Genomic DNA, 16,788 nt, shown 5'->3' with positions numbered 1-16,788 from the left:
AATGATGTGTGATACAGGCCACTCCTTACAAACTAACTTCTGCCTAAATTGTATTTGTTCTTTTAACTTTCAATTTCATACACACTCTGGCTTGATATGCTGACTTGAGTTGTACGAATAAATTACAACGAAGTTAATGTCAACAATGGGAAACAATCTTCACAACTATACTGGCTTGAGTTGTACGAATAAATTACAACAACAAAGTTAATGTTAACAATGGGAAACAATCTTCACTACGATACGCAGAGACTGATTATGTTCTACGACAAATCTATATCATTAGTGCAGCTAAGAAACCGACATAACCAACATTGTTGAGAAATGAAAGTGTGGTACACCATGGAAGAGGGCCAATTAGAGATCGACCTAGTAAGAGAATACCTGATGAGGGCAAACTATATCGAATTCTCAAAATGAATAGGTGAGCACGATTGTGGATATGTGGGTTGATCTCAACAGACAGACAAGTAATGAAGCTGTTGAATGGCTGTCTTAGAAAATTAGAGATAAACAAGATCAATGCAAATAATGCTAAACAGAGGGGTGCTTCAACCTCTTCGGTACTCATGTTAAAAGAGAACTATAAGTTACAGAATAGATTAGTAGAATCTAAAACAAAGTACCCTACTACGCTATAGTTAACATTAAAAAAAAAAAAAAAAAAAATAGCACTTCAAATATCAAGTATGCGTTTTAGCTTCACTACAAATTTTAGAATCTGTTTTCTTTTCATGAGTTTTCTCTGGAATCCATCTGGAGATTATACGCGATTCTATTTCATAATTCTCCAAACACACTGGAGAATTGTCTTTACTGATGCCTAGAACATGTAAACCTAGCAATGTCTTAGCAACACCACCACAAAGCCGAATTGTACCATACAAATTAGACCACAACTTCAGCCGTCCACTGGAGATGCCATTTATTTCTGACAGTACAAGAACAGCTTATTTGGAATGTTTCAATGCTGGATGGTGGCGATAAGCAACATAATCAACACCGTATTGGGATCCTGACCTAACTACCCAATTTTTCATTCTTAGATGGGCATATGCTTTGAAATACTCAGGAAACTTTTCAACTTTTGAAATCATGAAGTACCACAGGTTCTCATAAGTTTTCACAACACCATTGCCTCCCACAATCTTCAAACACTTCAATGTATAGCACAAGTTGTTATACTAATAAGCAATAAAACAGAAATAACTTATCTCTTGATGCGTGAACCAAACTGACAATAGCCGCGTCGTGGAGAACCACTGACCTAAAAGACGATTCCGCGCTACCTCCCGGTGCAGTAGACAATTGCGGTCGCCCTCCAGGATAAGCACGGCGCCGGAGTTTATGTGCACTCACAAACCCGACTGGAACTCAGAATACTTGCCCAGAAAACAGAACAGAAAGAACATGTGTTTAGAGAAGAGAGAAGACTGATTGTGTTGTGTGTTTTGGCTAAGAAAACCACCGAATATTTATAGGGTGAAGAGGAAAAACGGAAAGCATGAAAGGTGGGAAGAATCTGGCCAAGAAAACGACCAGATTAATCTGGTCAGTCAACAACCGAGGCAAGAAACAAGGAATTAATCAGTCAGCTACAATCAAGGAATTAATGGCTGATTAATTCTCACAACAGTCAGAAAAGAATAAACCCAACAGACAAAAAGGAATATTCTGTTTAACAAAGAAAAGGGAAATAAAATTTCTCCAAAAAGATAACAAGGACCCACACCCGCGCATCGCATTCCCCAAGACCCGAGGCCCGAGCCCGACCCGACCCGGCCCGGCTCGGCGCGCGCGCGCGCGCGCGCGTGTGTGGAGTAACACACACCTCCAACTCACTCAACTAAGTAGTGCTAAAGCACTACATTATAAAAACAAGGAAAAACCTTCCTCCCCAATCAATGTGGGACTTTTCCCCTTTCATTTATTTTTCTCTCTCTCTCTCTTATTTTTCCCAACACTCTTGTTTTATATCAAGAACTTCCAACACAAGTAAAAAGCTTCTTGTAATGTAAATTCATACCAGTGTGTATCATTTTGGTTGGTCATAATAACCCGACCAAAACATGCACGGTCCAGAAGTTTAGATTGTTCTGTATTTGCTTCAAAAAGCACACTACATCCAGATATCGATCCCTTGCATTCTGATGTGTGTAGAGATGATTGAAGTGCAGAAACTATTCCCGACATTGGTTCTGCAAAAGCTTTTGCTTCTGCATCTTTTCCTTTCCACGACCCATTTCTATTTGATCCGTGCCATTTATGGCACCTTTAGGCTATGTTTTCTTTATATTTCTATGCTCCTTTGTAGTCTTTTATGTCGTGTTTTTAGAGAATAATGCTCGATTCGCGTGTTTTTGTGTTAGTTTAGAGAAATGCATGCTTTTAATGGTTTTCTTATCATTTTATTCATTTCTCGGCTATTTCTCTTGCTTCTCCGTTTCTTTGTCTTGTTTTATAGGTACGTCGCGGGCTATATGCATGGGAATTGAAAATAGCACCCACTAGGATCAATATGCACTTTTCGGAATTGAATTTGAGTTTGAAGCAAAGGAAAACGAAGGATTGCAAAGTATCAAATAGGACCTTTGTGCATTGTTTTAGTCATATCTCAAGTTCTACAGATCGGATTAGGGTGATTCAAGTTGGGTTGGAAACTAGACTTGAAGAGCTTTCCAATGATAGGTCGCACGCCTTCATACAATTCTTAGATCGGAAGTTACAGCCTTCTGAAGTTGGCCCAAGAAAACTGCCGCGGGCGCGGGCTACAGTACCCGCGGGCGCGGGGTTGCTGCTGCTCCAAAACTGCCGTATTTGGGCAGTAAGCACCCGCGGTTGTCCCGAGGGCTCCCCGAGGGCGCGGGCCTTGGCCCCGCGGGCGCGGGATTGAGCCGCGGGCGCGGCTATCGGGGTGTCCGTTCCCCTTCGCGGGCGCGGCCGATTTCTCCGCGGGCGCGGGTTTCCGGGTCTTTTACGATTTTTAAGCTTCTTTTCTCCTTTTGTTTATATAGTTTTTGGTTTCCTTTATTCTTCATTCATGTAATTCCTTAGAATCAGCTTAGTTTTCTCTCTCTTAGGTTGAGGGCTTCTATCTCTAGATTAGGCTAGTTTAGGCGTAGTTTTAGAGAGAGAAAGTGAAGAATTTCAATGGTGATTGAGAGATTGAAGATGCAAGTGTGACAATTGTGTTGGAGATATTCCTAATTATCAATGAGCATTTCTAAACTCTATCTCATTCAATTGCTTTGTTTAATTTGATGTTTGTTTGGTTTGATTTTGATATTTGATGTTTGATTAGAGTAATTGTTCTTGATATTTTGTTGATTCTTGTTCTCTATAGTTGATAGTAGATTTGATCATGTTTCTTGAGTAGTTTACTTGCTAGGGTTTGGGTAAACATGTGTGATTGATGGATTGAGATTGATTTGGGAATTTGAGTAGTTCTTGTGTTGTGATTAAATCGATTCATAGAGGTTTGCAAGTTGCATAAGTTTGATTGGAGTAGCTAACCATGATTGCTAGCATTGATTGCATGATTGAATTGATTGACATGACCACTTGATATCGGTTTGATTATAATTAGTTGAGTATTTGATTATGTTTCTTCATATTGTTTAGCACTAGAGAAATCTATGTTAGAGAGTGTGAGGATGATTAGTTGAATGCCCCTAATTGCTCCTACTATTTGTCTTTGCATTGTTTAGATTGCTTGACTCCCTAATTAGCTTGGTTATCATGAATGCATGTTGATCCCCATTCCCTAGTGTTTCATTTGTTTGGTTCTTGATTTAGGAAGTAGAATAGTGTCACCTTTCACCTTAGACTTCGACCTAGCTTAGGCGTTAATTAGAAATACTTGAACATAACCGTTCCTAGCGGTTCGACCCTTGACTTACCTCTATACTTGTATTTAGGTAGTTGAGTGATTATAAATTTTTTTGACCGTAGGGAGGATTAGTTCAACGACATAGTTTTCCCCACGTCAAAATGGCGCCGTTTATGACGCGCCCGATAGCCGCGCCCGCGGGGCCAAGGCCCGCGCCCTCGGGGAGCCCTCGGGACAACCGCAGGTGTTTACTGCCCAAATACGGCAGTTTTGGAGCAGCAGCAACCCCGCGCCCGCGGGTACTTTAGCCCGCGCCCGCGGCAGTTTTCCTGGGCCAACTTCAGAAGGCTGTAACTTCCGATCTAAGAATCGTATGAAGGCGTGCGACCTATCATTGCAAAGCTCTTCAAGTCTAGTTTCCAACCCAACTTGAATCACCCTAATGCGATCTGTAGAACTTGAGATATGACTAAAACAATGCACAAAGGTCTTATTTGATACTTTGCAATCCTTCGTTTTCCTTTGTTTCAAACTCAAATTCAATTCCGAAAAGTGCATATTGATCCTAGTGGGTGCTATTTTCAATTCCCATGCATATAGCCCGCGACGTACCTACAAAACAAGACAAAGAAACGGAGAAGCTAGAGAAATAGCCGAGAAATGAATAAAATGATAAGAAAACCATTAAAAGCATGCATTTCTCTAAACTAACACAAAAACACGCGAATCGAGCATTATTCTCTAAAAACACGACATAAAAGACTACAAAGGAGCATAGAAATATAAAGAAAACATAGCCTAAAGGTGCCATAAATGGCATGGATCAAATTCCCCCAAGCTAAACTTTTGCTCGTCCTCGAGCAAAACAAAATCCAACCCAAGGGAAAAACGATGACATTATTCAAGCAAAGAAAGAAACGAGAAAACTAGAGAAGATGGGAAATCTCATATTTCCCCTTAGTGAGCATCTCATAGATTCCGCGAAGGAACCGGAAAAAAAATAACTCTACAAATCTAACTAATTATGAGATTAAGTGTTATTATACTAAGACTATAACCCACGACCAATTATTAATTTATCTCCTAAACCCAAAAATTAATGAGGGTCTAACTCACAGAGAAGATATTGAATTTCATCAATACATTTACACATCATATTATTCATACATCAATAAGTAGATTTTAGCAACAAAAAAAAAAAAAAAAAAAAAAAAAAAAAAAAATTATGAGGACTATTAAGGTTGAATTTACATAAAATTTCAGATAAAAAGGGAGAAAACTCTATGATTGAAGCAGGTTTCAACAAAATCTAACAAAAAACAGCTAGAAAAGCAAAGTATGAAATTATGCGACGGGAGTCAAACATAGGAATGCTACGAAATTTAATATTCAAATTAAATTTTGAAAGCAAATACAAATAATTTAGACAGAGAATCATACAAATATTATGGAATTCTTCAGGTTAAACGAGCTGCAACTGCTGCTCTGTTCTTCAGCAACCCAGATTTGAAGAATTTGAAAGCGAACAAATTGCGTTTTTTTTTTTTTTTTTTTTTTTTTTTAGGGAAAAATTCACTTTAACAATCCCTACTTTGGCCAATTTACATTAAATAGTCTCAACTTTTGATTATTATTATTTAATAGTGTCACTTTTGATATGAGTTTATCTCTAGTAGGCTCAACCGGTCAACACTGAGTCAATCACCTGTTTTAACAGGTAACCATAATACGTAATTGGTACAATTTATTTTGTATAAAAAAATAAGTAAATAAAAAAGAAAAAAAAGAACCCTAACAGCCACACCCCCTCCCCTAGCCTTCCCCTATCGTGAATCCCTAGCTCCAACCCCAAGTACACTGGAAACCGACCGGGCACCTCCCTTTACCCCTGAAAACGGCCGGCCTGACCCTCCCAACCCCCGTGTCATTCTAGACATAGATAATACTTTAAGTGCTACTACTACGACTTTGTTAACATGCGGCCTTACAACATAAGTTGTTTGGTGATTAAAACCGTTAGTAGAGAAACATCATCAACTGAACGATCAGTTGATAAGGGATCTTGAAAATACTCATGTTCGAAACCAACTAGTTAGATTTACAATAACTAATAATTTGATAAGACTTACGAACTATCTTCTATACTTATTTAGATGCCATGCTATTAGATGCCAGGCTATCTGTAATTAGAAAACGCCTCACTAATCTACAATATACCACTAAATGCAGAAACAGGGAAGCAGACATAACCAGATCATGAAAAGCTATACAGATAATACTTGGGGAAGGTCATGACAAGCTGCATCCAAATAGGTTTTTCACATTTCAGCAACAAAGAAAGAAAATAATTCCTGTAGGGAATATTTCAAGCATTACCCCAAACTTGAACCCCACTGTGATCATACACTTAAGCATGGTGGCGTCCAAAAGGAAGGAAGCTAGAGCAAAAGTGTCGCCAACAAGTTTTAGGAACTTGTAAACCGTTCACAAGGTGAAGATTACACCCCTTAACGATCCAAGAGATCGTCAACTCCAAAAGGTCTTGAACCAAATAGGGTTCGGGGATGAAAGGTACAAATCCAACCTAAAAGAGATTGAACCTGCCCTAATAATAGGCCTCTACTTCATTCTTCTCGTATTCATGTGCGCTTTTCTGACTAACATGCAAACATTAGGTTTACCCTAAACCTGTTTATCTATGTTGGTTGAATTTAATGCACAAACAAAACTATTATTGGCGATCACTTGAATTATAATCATATTAGCCTAAACAAGATTATTAATTATCTTATTAAGCGTGATTACGAGTACAAATTCCCTTTAAACATGCATAAAAGGCGTGATCAAGCAATAACAATGATAATCATCAAGCAACATCATAATAATCATAACAACAATCATAATCAAAATAATCATGTTAAAGCATAAAGCATAAATATAATAGCAAGATCCTAGACATGATACTAACAAGATTAATAACAAATCCTAGCATGTCACTAGGCAATAAAGATCAAAGCTTTAGCCCTAGCATGATACTAACATGATATTGATATGATATTAGAAAGCATAGGAAGCACCCTAAACATGATACTAGCTAGAAAGCAATAGAAACATCCTAACATGATGCTAGGAATTAATAAATAATAAACATGATTTCTACAAGAATAAAGCAATAAGATTACATACTTTGATGCCTCGTACCTCTTTCCTCAGAAATTATAACCTTTCACGTCTAGGGCGAAGGCAACTTCGAATTTGGCTAGGTGTTCCTAGATCTCGTGTATGCGGAATTTTGTTTGTAAAAAGCTAGAGAGATGAGAGCTTAGAGAGAATTCTTTATTGTTGATTTGTTTATGAAAAACCGGAGGTTCAGGACCCTATTTATAAGAAAACAGTCCGGAAATAGGTAGAATTTGATAAGGAATAAAACTCCACTCTGTCGCCGCAAAACCAGACTTGTCGCTTGGCGACAGGCCTGTCGTTTGGCAACAGCCTGGATTCCTACGCGCTTTCAAACACGGAGTCCACTTATCAATCAAAATTGACTTGTAAAGTCCGTATGAAAACTGAAATCGTATTTTTCATAAAATAATATTTTATTCCAAGTAAAACTTATCAAAATATAATTATTAATTCTAATACTATTAGGACTTAAAAGAACCTTCTAGAGAATTCTAGAAGACTATAATTAATTCTAATAACTTTAGGAATAATAATTAACATTGGGCCCTCCCCTAGATCATCGGGCCGCATGTAAAGATCAAACCGGGCCCAGTTTAGTATTTTGGCCATAACTTCCTCATTATTCATCGGAATTGGGCTTATAATATATCGTTGGAAAGCTCTTTGCAAACCCCATCCAACTACACTATTATTGAACCCTTGTCGTGGACCAAAATAAACTGGATTGGCTATTTTCATAAAATAGAATTATTTTCCGAAAACAGAAAGAAAGAATTTTTAATAAAAACCAACCGCAACACTTGACCTTTCACACTTTCACCTCGTTCGATAATCATTCGACGCAAAAGGTATTCATCACAGGGTTTGGTTTTGGGGAGACACAAATGGGTGTCTACACTTCCCCATTCAATTAACCTACTGTTATTCTAGCCCCTAACTTGCCGCCCCACAACTCAATTAACTAACACCACCTCATTCAAACAACCACCCACAACCATTGTCATGACAACCAACCAACAACAAATTAGGCTCAAAAACAGATTTTATCTCAAAATCAAAGAAAAAGGTATCTGTCATATGAAGGATAGTTATCAAGTCAGTCAAGTGTAAAAAATAACATGAGCGATACAGGAGGAAAAGTAGTAAACACAAAAACTTTATTGAGAACCAAAAAAATTCCTTAAAACAAGTCCTTTTTTCAATGTGCAAAAGAATATTATAAATTAGCAACTTTTATGATGAAACAAACAAAGCACATTATCTCATCTTATTTTCAAGTCTATTCATTAACCCACCAGGGGCACCCCTTGATGGCCAGCTTTATGATGAAACAAACAAAGCACATTATCTCATCTTATTTTCAAGTCTATTCATTAACCCACCAGGGGCACCCCTTGATGGCCAGCTCCATTTCTCTCACTCTTATCGATTGTAGATGAAAAAAACTAACAAAATCCTTAACTCTAAAGTGTAGGAGCTGCAGTTCTAACGAGAAACCTAAGAGATAGTGACTGAAGATAATTTTCTAGGAATTTTAACTCAAGTAACTAGCTCTTCTTTTCGTAGCAACAAAACATGTCGACAGCTACACATCGGCATAATAACAGTCAACTCTTTCCTTTAAGAAGTAGGATACTTGCATTGGTGCAGCAAGACAAAATTTTAGTTTTAATCACAGATAATGAGAGCCACAAGAAGCTGATATCGAAAATCATCCTGCATTAAGCGTGGGCATAACTAATATAGTTACCGAACAATTAATTCTGGCAGCATTCGGTTCTGCATAGAGTAAATGCATTGGAGTGGCCGTAAATTTTAACAACCACTAGTCCACAATCCTTCCCACTGCTTAATAGTCGGGGCAATCTAATTTAAATGGAGGGATTTTCAATCATGTATACACATTTGTGTCACCGTATGTCAATCCAAAATAATCAAACAACATGGTAAAATATAGTAAAAGGAACAATGATACAGATTAAATCTCTTCAATTTTAGATGAAAAAAAAACTACAGAAATTACCTACATTGCCTAATTTGCAACTAAAGATGGGCACGTGCCCGGCACGGCGGCCCACCTGTGGGCCATGGGCCGTGCAGTGAACACAAACTGTGATTTTGGCACGGGGCACGGCAGACAGCACGGTGGCTAGCCCGTGGGTCGGCACGCCTGCACAGCACGGAACGGCCTGCGCCAAAAGAGCTGTTAAACTAGCCGTTTCCAACAGCCATAAACGACCATAAAACGGTTAGTTTTTGGGCTTGTTTTCCCACCCAAAAACCCTATAAATACCTCATTTCTTCCACCCAAATTTTTCACAATTCATCAACTCATCTCCTCTCTTATTATCTAATTCTCTTATTCTCTAATTCCTACAATCCTACTCTCTTTTGTGCAAAGGGGAAAAAAAAAGTCCTACTCTTTTATAAATTTACTAGTCTACTACTACAAAAAAAATAAAATAAAAATAAAATAAAAATAAAAAATAAAAAATTATATTTAAATTAACTCAACTTTATTTTAATTTTTTATTATTATTATTATTATTATTATTATTATTGTTGTTGTTGTTGTTGTTGTTGTTGTTGTTATTGTTGTTGTTGTTGTTGTTGTTGTTATTGTTGTTGTTGTTATTGTTGTAAATATTTTCTTGGAACTACTTAATTATATAAAAACTAGTTTCTATTTTTATTGTGGATAATTTGGATTGTTAGTGAAATCTGTCTAAGGCGGGACTTGGGCTCAGGACAACGTCGTTCCTAACCTCTCCTACCTGGGATCTCACTGACCCAAGTAATCTACTATTGTTATTATTATTATAATTATTTTTAAAAACTTAATTTATATAAAAACTACTTACTAATTCTTATTGTTATTGTTATTATTATAGCTGTTAATTGTTATTATTATTGTTATTGTTATTTGTATTATTATTGTTGTTGTTATTGACTTATTGTTATTATTATTAAATATTAATCATGGCATCAAACCCGAACGCTTCCTCCTCCTCTAGGAAAGACAAGTCAAAACGTACGGAATCACCAAACCCAAACACTTCAATGCCCCCTCCCCTAACATGCCCTTTCCAAACACTTCCACCCTTTTCTTTCATCCCCAAGCCACGAAAGGGCACGAACGAATGGATGATATGGATCCTTGGACTATGCCTAGTTCGGGATTTCAACAACCCCAACTCTCACCTCATTTATACGGATCACAACATGAATTTTCTATTCCTAGTAACCAAGGTAGCCAAACACAAGCCTCCGGGTCGAGTGAACAATCCACCCACCCAAATTCCAAACCTATTAGAGTGGTGTACCAAAGAGGAATTTGCCCAAACCAACCAAAAGAGTGAAGTTTGGGCACATTATCAATTAAGTAAAGATGGACGGAAAGCCCGGTGTCAGAGTTGTAGGAAAATTTTCTCGGCCGAAACCAAGTTAGGGACGGGACACCTTAGTAGACATGCAAAAAAATGTAGTGAACCTTCTAGTGATCCAACCCAACCCAAAATTTCTCAATTCCATCCACAAGGCTTCACTTACAGTTATGAGAGAGATAGGGATGAACTTGGGAGAATGATAGTACATGCCTAACAACCTTTTCTTTTTGCCGAAAATGATGCCTTTAACAATTACATTAATCGAGCACTACAACCCAGACACAAAAAAATCTCCCGAAAAACCGTTCGATCTGCTGCCATGAAGAATTATCAAGAGTATAAATTGAAATTAGAAAATGAATTAGGTAATCTTTCTAATAGAGTTTCTTTAACTGCCGATGCATGGGATAGTGGTTACGGATTTTCCTATTTATGTGTTACTTGTCATTGGTTGGATAATGATTGGTTGTTACAAAAACGCATCATTCATTTTAAAATGCTTGAGTACCCTCATACCGGTCTTAACATTTCTCATCATTTAATGCAAGCTATTGATGCATATAGCCTTAGGGATAAAATCATGTCTATGACTTTTGATAATGCAACTTCTATGGCATTTAGTGCGAATTTGGTTAAACCCCAATTGACCGATTTAGTATTAGATGGAGATGCACTTCATATTAGATGCATTTGTCATGTTCTTAACTTGTGTGTGAAGGATGGAACACAAGCAATTGGTCCATTTTATCACAAAATTAGGAATGCTATTATGGCTATTAATAGCTCTAACTTGAGATATCAAGAATGGAAAGGTTTTTGCAGGAAACAAAGGGTAAAGGCTATAAAAATAGCACCGGATTGTCCAACTAGGTGGAACTCCACCTATGAAATGTTGAGTAGGGCAATCGAGTACAAGGTTCATTTAACATATTTTTATAATAAAAGATTTCCACAATTTGCTTTACTAGAAGATGATTGGGGTAATTGTGAAAAATATATGCAGTTTTTACAATTACTATATAGTATGACACATTGTTTTTCTTCTGTATATAATCCTTGTTCCCATTCTTTTCTTAGCAATGTATGTTTACTTGCACAACTTTTTGCCGAACATCAATCACAACAAGATTATCATGGATATCTGCCATCTATGGAGGAAAAATGGCGTAAATATTACACTAATATTCCTATGATTTATATTTTTGCTTTTATTTTAGATCCAAGGCAAAAGTATGATGACACTTTTTTGTTAATTGATATTTATTATAGTAACATGGATTTTGAAGATGATGTCAAAACTTTTAAAACTAAGGGGACTAATGATTTTTTCTCTTTATATAGAGTTTATGAAAGTAAATATGGAACCGTGTCTCGATTTGTCCCTTCTCAAACATCCAAAAACGTAAGTAAAAGGGCCAAAGGTTTATTTGCACAAGCTGCTAATAAGATGTCTAAGTTTTCAGGTACGGAATCATCATCAACTAGGAGAACACAAAACGATGTTTCGGAGTTGCAAATGTACTTAAGTTACGACTTCATGAAAGGCATGGACGATGAAGAGAAGTTCTGCCTCGACATCCTTGATTGGTGGAAATCACAAACCACAAAACATCCAATTTTGTCGGCAATGGCTTGTGATATTTTTGCTATCCAAGTCTCCTTCGTTGCCTCCGAAAGAGCTTTTAGTGCGTCGGGACGGGTTTTAGACGATAGAAGAAGAAGACTAAAACCCGAAACACTTGAAATGTGTGTTTGCTTCAAGGATTGGTTGGATGCCGAAACTCGTTTCCAAGATCGTACTTATGCACAAAACGACGACGATGAAGGAACGTCGGGTTCTTTTAGTTCTCATACTTCTCAATCAACTCAATTGGCCAATGAACTTGAACCACAAGAAGACGAAGACGAAGAATAATAATTACATATTTACATTACACACTGTTGTACAATTTTTGTATTATCGAACCTCGTATTCCGTATAATAAATGACGTTATTCGCCAATTATTGTACGTTTTTAATTATCATTAATTTTTTGTATTATCGATTTATCGTACCGACTACCGGCATATAATAAAATAAGTTATTCATCAATTTTTTGTGTTTTCGGCTTATCGTACTCGTAATTTTTTTTTTATTATATGCATTGTTGTTTTTTGCTAAATTAATAAAATTATTTATATAAACTTAATTAAAATAAAGTCGTTAAAAAAATATTAACATTAACATAAACACAAATTAATAACATTATTTATATAAAATCAAGTTGTACTAAAAAAAAATATATATCATTTTTTTTATTATTTACATTTTATACATACATATTTATAAAAAATAAAAAAAACAGGTTGGCCCGCGGCCCGGCCCGGCACGCACGTGGGCCGTGCCGTGCTGTGGGCTGGGGTATGCCAAATTTTGGCACGGCACAGCATGGCACGACACGCCAACCACCCCGGCACGGCCCGCGACGGCACAATGCCCATCTTTATTTGCAACGCAGCTGACAGTTTAAAAGCAAAGTATATAGTGAATCATAAAGATATTGAAAATAATTAATAAATCAATTTTGAATGGTTTTACATTAATTGACTTTAATGATAACCCTAAAATTCACAATTGGTAGCCAGATTAAAATCAATTCAATCAATTTGCAATGGAAACTAGATTAAAATCAATTCAATCAATTCGCAATTCAATAAATAATTAGTTCAAAATCAATTCGCAATGGTAACCAGATTAAAATAAAAAAAAATGGGCAAAAAACTCAATGATGACCCTAAAATCGCAATTAGCAAATTACAATATGAGAAAGAAGGAATGGACGGTAGGAAGGGGAAGAATGCGTAACGAACCTGGGAGGAGATGTGGTGGCGCAGCGGCGGCAGATGAAGACGACGGGGATGGGTTTAATTTGACGTTTTGTACTTGGCTTTCGTTTTTTTAGGATGAATAGTATATGTAGAGCTTGTTCACTTCCACTTAATTTCAGTTTAGTTCTGTTCAGCTTCAATCAGTCCAGTTCAGCTCCAATCAGTTCAGTTCAGTTCCACTCCTAATTTCCCTCTCTCATAAAATATTCATTTCAGCTCAGTTCAGTTCAGCTTCAATCAGTTCAGTTCAGCTTCAATTAGTTCAGTTTAGTACAGTTTAGCTCAGTTCAATAAATGTGAACAGGCCCGTAGTATGTACGTGAATAAGGAGTGACGGTTGGTTCGGAAAATGATTTTGACGCACCAAAATTGATTTTGACACACCTATCAATTTTGGTTGGTTCTTGTGTTTTTTGGCGGCAACAACTTATTATTATACAAACTTTGTCAAAAACTTATTATATTAAGGTTTTTTTTTTTTTTAAATTTCCTTTTTAATAAATTTTAAAAACAATGGTAGGGACTATAGTGTTAGTTGCAATAGTAGTCGTAATTTTTTTTAAAAAAATATTTTTTAAAATTATTAACCCTAGCAACTATAATTTAGTCGCAAAAAATTACTTCGTATAAGAGAGTCGCAGATTAGCGATTGCATAGCAACTACTACAAAGTCTGTTGCAAAATTTGCGACTACTCATTTTTTGCAGTCTCAAAATAATTTTTGTGACTAATTATTATGGAATTCGCAAAAATCAGTTGCAAATTTTGCGACTACTAGTCTTTTTCAATCGCAAAAATAATTTTTGCGACAATAATTTTTGCGACTGATTATTATGGTAGGTGCAAAAATCAATTGTTAATATCCCTTTTTCTTGTCGTGATATTTAAAGTGAAATTAATTCACATAAACTTTACTTTATGATTATTTATATAAAAATTTTATTTTATTTATTAATAAAAGGAAAAATTAACAACACATTGTTTTAAAAAATTAGTTTGCAACAAAAAAATAAGTAATTTTCTTGCACATTTCATATTTCTTTAATTAAAATTCTTAGATAAAAAATTTAATATATGTTAAATGGGCGGGTGGATGGTTAGTGGGTGGAGTGACATTCACTTTCGATCCGATTTATCACCTGCTTGTCATCCATGCATTTAATTCAAGTTTTCGTCCATGCATCTATTTTAAACGGGTGGCCGGATCGGGTTAGCAAATATTCATTTATTATTTTCATCCCTACTCCAAACCATTAACTACTTTAATTGATTCATTAGTATCTTAAAAAAAAAAAAAAAACTTAGTAGAAATAATTTTAACAAGTCTAATATTTTTATATAACACAAATTTACAATATCCTTATGTATATTATAGCGGGAATTCCAAGTTAATCTTCATGATTGACAAACTTTGTCAATCTAAGGGTATTTATGGTATTTCACGTTAGTTAGTTGAGGATATTATTGTCAATTCCACCTGTTGAGTTGGATTAATTCCCTTGACTGAGCATCCAAATGTGCATGACCTTGCCTTGTTGGACTTCACGGATTACAACAACCGTTTACTTCCGTTAGTCAAAGAAAGTTTGTAAACATTGCCCCACAACTCTTCATTAATTGATGCAAAATTATTTCATAGTAATGGGGCACACACATGGCAGAATATGATTTAGGACAAAGGAGGCATCTTTCCATATTGACAAAGGAGGCTACATTATCTATTAAGTAAAATTGTATATTTACTTTGTTTATTTTTATAAATCAACATGTAAATTAATATTGTAATTCGGTCAAATAGATTTTTAATATTATAGTAAATTAATATTGTAATTTGGTAAAATAGATTTTCAATATTTGTGTAAATCAACATGTAAACTGTAGTTGAATTTGTGAGTTGTTATATTTATTTGAACTTTTTTTTTAATAAATTTGGTATTTTCTTATTTCTTTAGATATGTTACGGTTAAATATAATTGTAGATATGGCGAAATTGAAAATGAAATATTATGTATGTGTTTTGTAGGATGTTTCACAAATCCTTGGTACACGATTTTTCCAAAAATTTATGGTTTTTGTTTTGAGTTGTTGGGCAATTGGTAAGAGATAATTTAGCAAAGGAAGCAGCCCAAATCCACGATATTAGTTAGTTGTGTAAATATAAGAAAGCTAAATGGTTAGGCCCAGGCTCACTGAAGACGCCAATGTAGAATAAGTGTGTTGGGCGTTAATGACACAAAGTGCAGGTTTTTATATAGCAACAATGATAAGGATTAAATTAAGTTTTGTTTGGGAAATAATTAGTTTGTGTTGGTGATTAGTGTTTTGGATTCCCATGTAATTTATGCTTCCCTCTATCTCTCTCACCCCAAATGCATACATGAACTTCCAATCATATGTTTTTTTTTTTAATTTTTTCACTTATATAGTTCCGTCATAAAAACCCAAAAAAGCATTAAATATAAAGTAATTAGATTTATAACGACTTTTATTATGAGACGGAAGAAGTACTAATTATAAAAACTCGGTCCACAATATAGTCTTTGTAATTTTGCATATACCATGTAAGTTCACAATCACCTACTTCTTTTTTAGGCCTTGTTGCACATTACTTTTCAATAAAATCTTTACCTCGTTCTACAATTTATGATTTGTAATGCATATACCATGTAAGTTCAATCATCTAATTATTTTTTGGTCTTTTGCACGTTACTTTTCAATAACATGTTAAATTCGGTCTATAATATAGTATCATGTAAGTTCAATCATATACAATCACCTACTTCTTTTTAGGCCTTGTTGCACATTATTTTTCAATAAAATATTAAACTCGGTCTACAATTTATGATTTGTAATGCATATACCATAAGTTCAATCATCTACAATTATGTACTTCTTTTTTGGTCTTGTTGCTAGGGGTGTTCATAAATCGGACTGGACCACCTCGGACTGGACTGGACCGGACCGAATTAATCTGTCCGGTCTTCGGGTCTTGAAATTCATTTTTCAGGTCTTCGGTCCGGTTCGGTCCAAAATCCTATAAAAATCGGTCTTGGACTGGACCGATTTTTTTATTAAAAATATGCGTGAAACCTTAAATAATGGATAAAATTATCCTTAATAAACTTAGAAAACTTTAACTTTATAAGTTTTTTTGTACTAAACATATAAAAAAAGACGTAAAAATGACGTTAAAATATAGTTTTTCCTTTACTTTTTTCGTATTTTCCATAACTTTTATTAAAAATTTAGTATTCTCTTAAAAAAATTCTTAAATCGGTCCAAAGCGGTTCGGTCCGGGTTCGGTCCTAGCTTAATCAGTCCGGTCTTCGGTTCTTAAAATTCTATTTTTCGAAATTCGGTCCAATCCGGGTCGGTCCGGTTTTGGACCGATGAACAGCCCTACTTGTTGCACATTACTTTTCAAAAAAAAAAAGAAAAAAAAAACTCAATGCAGTATCATGTAAGTTCAATCATATACAATCACCTACTTCTTTTTAGGTCTTGTTGCACATTACTTTTCAA

At 35.5% G+C, this 16,788-nt stretch overlaps 1 pseudogene; it reads right to left on the bottom strand.

The window, feature by feature from the left end:
• Positions 1–672: 672 nt before the first annotated feature.
• On the bottom strand, positions 673–10,218 carry LOC145575536 (tRNA-splicing endonuclease subunit Sen2-2 pseudogene; annotated as a pseudogene).
• Positions 10,219–16,788: the final 6,570 nt, after the last annotated feature.

The sequence above is a fragment of the Chenopodium album genome, chromosome 13 (assembly GCF_948465745.1).
Source record: "Chenopodium album chromosome 13, dcCheAlbu1.1, whole genome shotgun sequence".
Taxonomy (NCBI): Eukaryota; Viridiplantae; Streptophyta; class Magnoliopsida; order Caryophyllales; family Amaranthaceae; genus Chenopodium; species Chenopodium album.
The sequence above is the reverse complement of the archived record's forward strand: the minus strand, read 5'-3'. Positions and strand labels throughout refer to the sequence as shown.